At 42.6% G+C, this 6,025-nt stretch overlaps 1 protein-coding gene and 1 long non-coding RNA gene across 6 annotated transcripts in view; one reads left to right on the plus strand and one right to left on the minus strand.

Annotated features, from left to right (window-relative positions):
• Positions 1-333, minus strand: part of TTF1 (transcription termination factor 1) — a 24,040-nt gene extending 23,707 nt beyond the window's left edge. The window contains exon 1 of one of the 4 annotated variants that reach the window (XM_032779312.2): positions 245-332. The gene's annotated coding sequence lies outside the window, so the exon portion shown is untranslated. Of the gene's footprint in view, positions 1-244 lie in introns of all 4 variants that reach the window. The other 3 variants (XM_075060588.1, XM_032779322.2, XM_075060589.1) reach the window with 3 other exon arrangements.
• Positions 334-446: 113 nt separating this feature from the next.
• LOC116824222 (uncharacterized) lies at positions 447-5,290 on the plus strand. Of its 2 annotated transcripts, XR_004373583.2 has the most exons (3): positions 447-1,753; positions 2,385-3,103; positions 4,908-5,290. It is a non-coding gene; the product is annotated as an uncharacterized LOC116824222 (long non-coding RNA). The 2 variants fall into 2 exon arrangements; XR_012654831.1 differs by lacking the exon at positions 4,908-5,290 and having other exon boundaries at positions 2,385-3,428.
• The last annotated feature ends 735 nt before the right edge of the window (positions 5,291-6,025 follow it).

Here is a 6,025-nt window from a genome sequence, read left to right on the forward strand (position 1 = left end):
TTCCAACCCACTCATCACTGCTTCCAATCCTCCATTCCCACCCACCCACCCCTAATCCTCCGTTCATCCCCACTCACCCCCTCACTGCCCCCAATCCTCCATCCCTCCCCTCACTAACCCATCCCTCGCCTCCACTCCCCCCACCCCCTCTCGTTCTTTCCAAAATCGTCCCGCATCGCCGTCACTCCTCCTACCAACCATCTCCCCGCTCCTCCTATTTCAGGCCGCTCCCCCCACCCCATACCTGGCCGGCTCAGCTTTCCACAGGACACAGCGCCCCCCCAACACGCGCATGCCTCGCACCCGGAAGTGTCCGTCGCTATCGCGGTTCCCCCGGGCGGCCGGGCCGGAAGTGTCTTAGCCGAGTTCCGCTGCCCCATGGACCGGAAGCGTCCCCTGCCGGACCTGGGGAGGAACGGACCCGAGTTCGTCTGTCCCTGGCTAGCGGCTGCGCTGTTTCCGCTCGGGAGGAGGGAACGCGGTGCCCCGCCGCGCCTGCTCCTCAGCGGGCTGGGCCTGGCCTGGTTCACATCTCGCGACTAGGCCCGGGCCTTCCCCCGACCCCCGCAGCCTGGGGGCTGTGGTGAGCCCGGCCAATCCCCTCCTCTCACGGGTCAGGCCAAGCCCACCTTGTCCCGCGCGGGGCGCTGCTGAGCCCATGGGCTTCGTTCAAGGGGAAACCTGCACAGCTCGACACGTCCCACTGCGTCCTCAGTACACGTGCCCGCCCCCAATTGTACATCACTGTACCAGAGCCTAACAACCAGCCTGGGACCCTGCCTACTGCTTCCTGGAAACCCGCCTGGGAAGCTGCTTTGGTTGGCAGGAAGGTCAAACGTAAAAAGGTGGCTACAGTGGGCAGACAGCAAATGTGAAAAATCAGGATGGGGGTGGGGGGTAATTGGAGCCTATATAAGAAAAAGACCCACAAATCGGGACTGTCCCTATAAAATCAGGACATCTTCTCACCCTAAATGTGGCCAAAAATTGTGCTTTAAATATTCCAATTCTAGGTTTGTGTGAGCAGCCTGGATGAGAAAATGTTTTAAAGCAACCATGTAATTAGCTAGTGGGAAGGCCTGATCCTGCACATCAGGTTACCCGGACACAGTGCACCTACCTGCAGTAAATTATAGGATCAGTAGAGCCCTGAAAATCTGTGAATGTCCATGCATGGGAAGAGATACAAATTTTGTATCTGCACAGGGCTTTAAGGCTCAGGGATCTTGTATATGTATTTTTCCCTGCACAGCTGTTAATGCAGTATAGAAGTTTCAAAGACTGATTTTTTAAAAAAGAACTTGCGCAGTTGAGGTGCATGGTGCTCATTTGCTTCAAAAAGCTAAAATCTGAAATATCCATTTGCCTATCATATCTGGTCAAAAGCTCATCCAGCATGATCATCATCAGTGACCTGAAATGGAACATTGCAGAGGGAGAGAGAGCTCCATGGTTTGAGCATTGGCCTGCTAAACCCAGCGTTGTGAGCTCAATCCACTTAGGGATCTGGGGCAAAATCAGTATTTGGGTCTGCTAGTAAAGGCAGGGGGCTGGACTTGATGACCTTTCAAAGTCCCTTCCAGTTCTATGAGATAGGTATATCTCCATATATATTATCCAGTTAGGCTGTTTTGATGTAAAAATGCAGCTAACCTTGCCAGGTGGGCATTTTGCTTTTCTGCTTTGTCCTGCCAATCACAGCTGCTAGTAAAAGTGTATGTCCTGCTTTTTTTCATGGTGGTTGTTGGGTCAGGTTGTTGCCGGCACAAAGTGCCCGAGGGGGGCAACAGCAGGAGGGTCCATCGCCCGGTGTGCACCACGCCAATAAACACACCAGGGTAGAGAAGCAAAGCAAGTTTATTTGAGATCTCAAAGTGGTGCTGGGAGACTTGACATGCCTCAAATCCAGCACACCTAAAACAAGCAGTATGTTCCTTTATATCCATGAGAACTTTTCTCGCTGACAAGCAAGCCCCCGTTTCCCCTCCCTCTTCTGTCCGGCTGCAGCATTCTTTTCTCACACACTTCTTTGTCTTCCCCCTCCCTCTTCTCCTTCCTCCCCCTGTAGCAGTTACGTAAGCGCAGGTGCATTAAGTAATCTTGGCCGCGGCAGCTCATTAGTAAGTTTTCCTTCTGCAAGTTATCTTGTCCTTCTGCGAAAGGTGCACAGGCCTCATTATTTCTGCTTTAGACCAGTATGAGCTGTATGGCAACTGATAAGGGACGTTGCACCTGGCCTTTTCTATTTATTGGCCTGTTAGGTCAATTAGAGTTTAAACATGAAAGAGCTTCTGCTCATCTGAGGCCTAAATAGGGAGACTGTATATCCTTATTGCCTTTTACCTTTTAAGTTACTTAGGATTATCCTTAATGACACCAACAAGGTGAGTAAAAGATTTGCTTAGCAACAACATTTTAAGGATGCATTTCCTTCAGAAATTAAAAAAAATCTTTCAGTGAGGATTAAAGCAGATTCTAGTATAACTTTAGGCTATGATCTTGGAAAGACACAGACACTTAACTTTATACGCTATGAGCAGTGGCTGTGCACAAGTCTTTTTAAGATTGGAGTCTGAGGTTTTTTGAGTAATCCACTGTGAGAATCATAGTTGAATGTATGCACAAGGTTTAATGGGGCTTCAGTAGCATTCGCAAGAACAATATGTTGGAAGTATTACAAGGAAACTAGAATTTTCACTCTGCTTCTCCACTCAGTGATTAAGAAGCCTTAAAATCCATGCATTCTTTACAGTCCAGGACACAACTTTATGGATTGGTATTTAACAAAATTTCTCAATCTTTTTTTCCTAACAGAGTTAAAAATGAGAACACAGGTAAAGTAATAATCTAAATTATAGAGCAACATCCATTATATAATAACAAAAGTCCCTAAAATAAGTCAGCCTTATTTGTATTAATCAAATGCTGAGAAATTTACTAATGCTACCCCAGAAATTACTGTAATTAACTGTCTTCTGCACCTACTCCAATCACTGTGGACTTTAAAATAACAAACCCTTTTGTTTTCACAGAAGCCTGAAGCCACAAAGGGAAAGCAGCTGGTGTAGAGAAACAAAATAGCACCATAGTCCAGTATCTCCCTGTAAGCTTATTTGCAGCAATTCTTGTGTGTTTAATATTGGTCTTAAGACATTTATTTGTATTTCTACAATAATGAAATTGATCAGTGTTATTTTCCTCTGTTATCGCTACACCCGTGATATAAGTAATGAATTTATCGGATCACATGATACCTGTTACTGTTACTGAGAGTAATGCACTGATGTGCAATCATCTCATGTGGACAACTGCAATAGTTTTAAAGCCCTGATTAAGTGTTTTGCTGCATTGCAGTCAAGGGGCCTGACTAATTTTATAATACTCTTTAAATTTGACTTGTTTTTTCTATTAAAATGACTTAATTTCTATTTACATCTTCTTAGTGAAGTCATTGTACTTTAAGTTGCCAGTATTTCCACTATTAAACTTTTTTTAAAATGGTTTATAATCTACCCATAAAAAGATCGCTCGTGGCTACAGTGTAAGTATATTGTGGCTTGCCGATTAGAGTACACTAGAATGCACTCCTGGAAAGTATAGTGAATTTGAGCTTTGTACATTTATACATAATAATCAGAACTGAGGGGAAAGGGGAAGCGGATAGGAGACTTTTCTTTTGACAGATTCTAGTATAAAAGTAATTACCTTCAGCTATCTTCTTCAATAATTATGTTAAATCACGTGTACTCAGTTTTTAAACTGTCAATCATTTCAAAATGCATCTATCCGTCTGTTAGGTTTGCATAATATTTTATCACTCTGGTGTGCAAGTACCTTCATGCATGAATGCTACTCCAAAGCCAGGAAGAAATTTCACTAGTTCTTTAGCTTCAGTGGAGAATTTGATATTTTTCCTACCCCATGTGCCTCATGTCACTTAAACAATTCATTGTACAATAGGACACAGTATTGTTGGATGGTCATGTTACTCACATATGAGAAGTAAGAGTTAAGGCTAGGCATGATTCTCTTGACCATTAGGATGAAGGACCTATTGCTAAGTTAAGGCCTATCGTTAAGTGAACCAAACCCCATCACACTTGAAGAATAGAAAGCTGTGCAACCTTTATTAAGAGTGGAAATTTTAATTGCTGAATGCTTAGCATTGTATTCTGTTTATTAGAACAAGTGTTCTAAACTGCCAGAGTGTGTCTTAACTAAAAAAGAAACACAGATGCTTGCTAAATATTGAACAGGATTCCTGAGAACAAAGTATTCTGCCACCCTCTTCCCCTCTTCCCCCCCCCACCAATCATGGACAAGAGCAAGATGGCTAAAATAGATAAACTGAGAAAAACAGGAAACAGATGAATGGAAGAGATTACATGTATTTCTATGTGTGATCTGTGCACGATTGATATCAAGGAACCAATTAAGATGTTTTGATATAAAAATGCAGCATGCATACAGCATGAGAGATCAAATACAGACAAGGAAAATGAACGATTAGATATGGGTATCACATGCGAATGTACAGTTTATATAAGGATATAAAAGGATGTGAACTGTTGAAAACAATCGGAGCAATGCAGAACACATAAGTCTGACCCAGTAATGACCTGGTGATGAAGAAACTGCCTACCTGGATTGGTAACCAATCATTATCCTTTCCTGTTTTACTTATGCGCCTATATTTTGTGCTTTAAGGTGGTAGTATATTGTCCTAAAATTCTCTTAATAAAGTTTTGAAATTGATTAAGCTTGCTAAATTGGGGTGGACCATGTTTTTCCACCCAAGAATATTTAACCAGATATTAAAAATAGATCATAGTATGAGTCCAGCTCAAGGAAAGTGGTAATGTAAGCAGTTCCTCAATATAATCATCCATATGTGCTTCTTTTACTAGCTACAACTTCAACTCAGGCATCAGATGGCTCTCCTCTTGTTCCTCCCTCTCTGACAGTCTGGCTGCAAGCTAACAGCCGACAGAATTCCAGCAAACCATGATGAGTCTACTTTGACAGCTTCCCATTTGTCAGGAAGCCGTCTGAATGAAACTGGAGAAAAAGAATTCAAGCTTTCCTTGGCATTTTTCGCAAAGGGAACATAAAATCACTCTTGATAAAGGAAGATCAACTCTAGCAATTATAATAAAGTATGTGTCTCCCTCTCTACTATGTGATTTAAAACATTAAGCATATGTGTTCCTGTCTTGTAACTCTCACTGATTCAATCCCCAGTAATATATTGACAGAAGATAATTTCAGATTAAAAGTAAAATATAAATTCTTAAACTGAAAAAAGATATTTTGAGCTCCTGTATTTTTTTATATTGTTCTAGCCTTGTTGGTCCCAGGATATTAGAGAGCTAAGGTAATACCTTTTACTGGACCAACTTCTGTTGGTGAGAGGCAAACTGCTTTCCAACAAGCTTGTCTCTCTCACCAACAGAAGTTGGTCCAATAAAAGATATTACCTCACACACCTGGTCTCTCTGTTAGCACTTTGTATTGTCAGGTTGGGATATAATCGGTTTCCCCTGTCATTCATTGAGGCATTCACGTGGAAAAGAAAGCACTGTAAAAAGAGGATTATAAAAATACCAGAGGTGGCTGGGGGTGGGGAGGAATCAACTATATTACAGGATCCAGGTACTACATGATATGTTTCCCCCCATAATTGGCTTGGTTTCTGGGGGTAAGTGTCTCTTGTAACGCTGAGCTAAGGCAGCCCTTTAATCTCTGCATAGTTTAGGGGGAAGCAAATTGTCAGTTTTCAGAATGGAGAGGTAAATAGTGGTGTCCCCCGGGGTCTGTTCTGGGACCAGTCCTATTCAACATATTCATAAATTATCTGGAAAAAGGGATAAACAGTGAGGGGGCAAAATTTGCAGATGATACAAAATGACTAAAGATAGTTAAGACCCAGGCAGACTGCGAAGAGCTATAAAAAAATCTCTCAAAACTAGGTGACTGGGCAACAAAATAGCAGATTAAATTTAATGTTGATAAATGCAAATTTTGC

This window comes from Chelonoidis abingdonii, chromosome 24 (genome assembly GCF_003597395.2).
Source record: "Chelonoidis abingdonii isolate Lonesome George chromosome 24, CheloAbing_2.0, whole genome shotgun sequence".
In the NCBI taxonomy this organism is placed as follows: domain Eukaryota; kingdom Metazoa; phylum Chordata; order Testudines; family Testudinidae; genus Chelonoidis; species Chelonoidis abingdonii.